We start from the raw sequence: 2,524 nt of genomic DNA, 5'->3' as shown, positions 1-2,524 counted from the left end.
GTTGGAAAATGTCACATCCTATCGAGCAATGTTAAGTACTTGGGGATCCATATGCCTTTAACCGGTTTGGGTCTGAGAGGAGAGGTGGGCAACTTTATGAATCTACTACTATTAATGGTGAGGTTTGAGCTTTTGGCTCTGGAAAGAGGGTCAGATGGAGGCTGCAGGGTGGTGAGCACCTGCCCTCTCTGGTGAAGGTCTGGTGCAGTGGGGTGGAGGAGGCTGATCCCTGCTGTGGCTGACCTCACAGGTCCTGGAGCAATACATTTTTACAGCATTTTGTTATTTTGTTTTAAAAAGTGTTATGGTGGAAAAATACATATAACATAAAATTTGCCATCTTAACTCTCTTTTTCTGAGTCAGAGTCTCACTCTGTTGCCCAGGCTGGAGTGCAGTGGCATGCTCATGACCACCGCAGACTTGACCTGCTGGGCTCAGGCAATCCTTCCAACTCAGCCTTCCAAGGAGCTGGAAACACTGTTAACAGGACGTCTTATACAAACAGGCTTGATTCCCAAGCAACAGAGGTCTTAGCTATCAGTGTTTTCTTAGCCCTCGATGTCTCAAGGACACAAACCAAGGTGCCAGTTCATCATGAGAGGGGCCAGGCCACTGCCATCTTGGAAGCCAGTTCCACTGTTCCCTTTCTTCTTGGTGGCCAATTCTTCCACTAAGACAAGAGACCAATTTGCACAAAACTTTCAGAACTCAAAGAGCTTGATTAAACCTTTCTCTCAAGATAATAAGGAACTTGACTATCCTGGGGGGGGCTCAAAAAAACCCCAGAATTTATAGAAAATTGTGTATTTATTCTTACATATTTAAACTTCAGTCAAACCGGGCTCGGTAGCTCAACCTGTAATCCCGCGCCTTGGGAGGCTGAGGCCCGCGGGTTCGAGACCGGCCTGGACAACTTGGCGAGACCTCATCTCTACAATAAATCAAAAATCAGCCGGGCATGTTAGTGCGTGCCTGTAGTTCCAGCTATTCAGAAGGCTGAGGTGGAAGGATCGCTGGAGCCCAGCAGAACGAGGCTGTGGTGGCCGGGAGCCACCACTGTACTCCAGCCTGGGCGACAGAGTGAGACTCCAACTCAAAAAAACAAAAAAAACAAAAAAAACAAAACAAACAAAAAAAACACTTCATATCCCCCCCGTCAGCCGCGCTTACACCACTGCCTGTGTCCTCACCACCGCCGCTGTGCAGTTGGAATTGATCACACCTTTTCAATTGTACTTCAATCCTGAATTAATCTTTAAACACTTTCAAATATGGAGGTTAATCACCAATTTCTTATTTTTTGGCCTAGTTGGATTCAATTTTTTATTTAATATGATTTTTCTCTTTTTGGCTTGTTTGTGAGCTTAGTTTTCTTGGGCCAGGTCTTCGCAATAATGCTCGTCTACGTGTGGAGCCGAAGGAACCCATATGTCCGCATGAACTTCTTTGGCCTTCTCAACTTTCAGGCCCCCTTTCTGCCCTGGGTGCTCATGGGGTTTTCCTTGTTGTTGGGGAACTCAATCATTGTGGACCTCTTGGGTATTGCAAGAGGACACGTATATTTTTTCTTGGAAGATGTATTTCCCAATCAGCCTGGTGGAATAAGAATTCTGAAAACACCATCTATTTTGAAAGCTATTTTTGATACACCAGATGAGGATCCAAATTACAATCCACTACCTGAAGAGCGGCCAGGAGGCTTCGCCTGGGGTGAGGGCCAGCCCCTTGGAGGTTAAAGCAGCAGTGCCAATAATGAGACCCAGCTGGGAAGGACTTAGTGCTACCCATTAGGATTAGTTTATTCTGTGCAAAAGTGTGGACACTTTTGAAGCTTGGCAGACTTTAACTCCAGAAGCACTTTATGAAATGGTACACTGACCAATTCAGAAGATATTTCCAGAAGTTTGCCAGTGGTTCCTCACTACACTGGTACTGAAGGTGTAATCTCTTGGAGCCAAAAAACTGGAGAAATGAATATCCTGCCACCTCTAACAAGTACATAAGTACTTGAATTCTGTGATACAAAGCAGAACTTTTTCTTCCTCTTTTTTGATAGAGGAGGCTATGGTGTAAATGGAAGTTTCAGAGAGGGCAAAATAAAGCTGAATTCCATCTCTCTTTCACTGTAAAAACAAAAACAAAAACAAAAAAACTTCAGTCACCTTTAATGTATCGAGACACTTTTTCCACTGCTCAAAACAGTTTTTGAACTCATCAGTTTTGATGCCTTTTAGTGCTTCTCCTGGTTTTTGTTTCACCTCTTCCACATTGGCAAGATGTTTCCCTTTGAGGACTTTTTTCATCCAGGGAGACAATAAGAAAGGGATTGGCAATAGTGGGAAACCTAGGAGAGAGGGGTGGGATTGGCAGTTGAGGGAAACTGCTAGGGGAGGAAGGGCATACCTCGTCAACAAGGGTGCCTGCATCATCAATGCTTGTGTACCTAACCCTGAATTGTACCCCACATCTTTATAATATAAATAAATAAATAAATAAATAAATAAATAAATAAATAAATATATA

At 43.8% G+C, this 2,524-nt stretch overlaps 1 pseudogene across 1 annotated transcript; it reads left to right on the top strand.

Moving 5' to 3' along the window:
- The first annotated feature begins 1,141 nt into the window (after positions 1 to 1,141).
- LOC103265556 lies at positions 1,142 to 2,133 on the top strand (annotated as a pseudogene). Its single transcript, XR_504644.2, has one exon. The product of XR_504644.2 is annotated as a derlin-2 pseudogene (transcript).
- Positions 2,134 to 2,524: the final 391 nt, after the last annotated feature.

This window comes from Carlito syrichta, unplaced genomic scaffold (assembly GCF_000164805.1).
Source record: "Carlito syrichta isolate Samal-C Ts95f unplaced genomic scaffold, Tarsius_syrichta-2.0.1 Scaffold98146, whole genome shotgun sequence".
In the NCBI taxonomy this organism is placed as follows: Eukaryota; Metazoa; Chordata; class Mammalia; order Primates; family Tarsiidae; genus Carlito; species Carlito syrichta.
The sequence above is the reverse complement of the archived record's forward strand: the minus strand, read 5'-3'. Positions and strand labels throughout refer to the sequence as shown.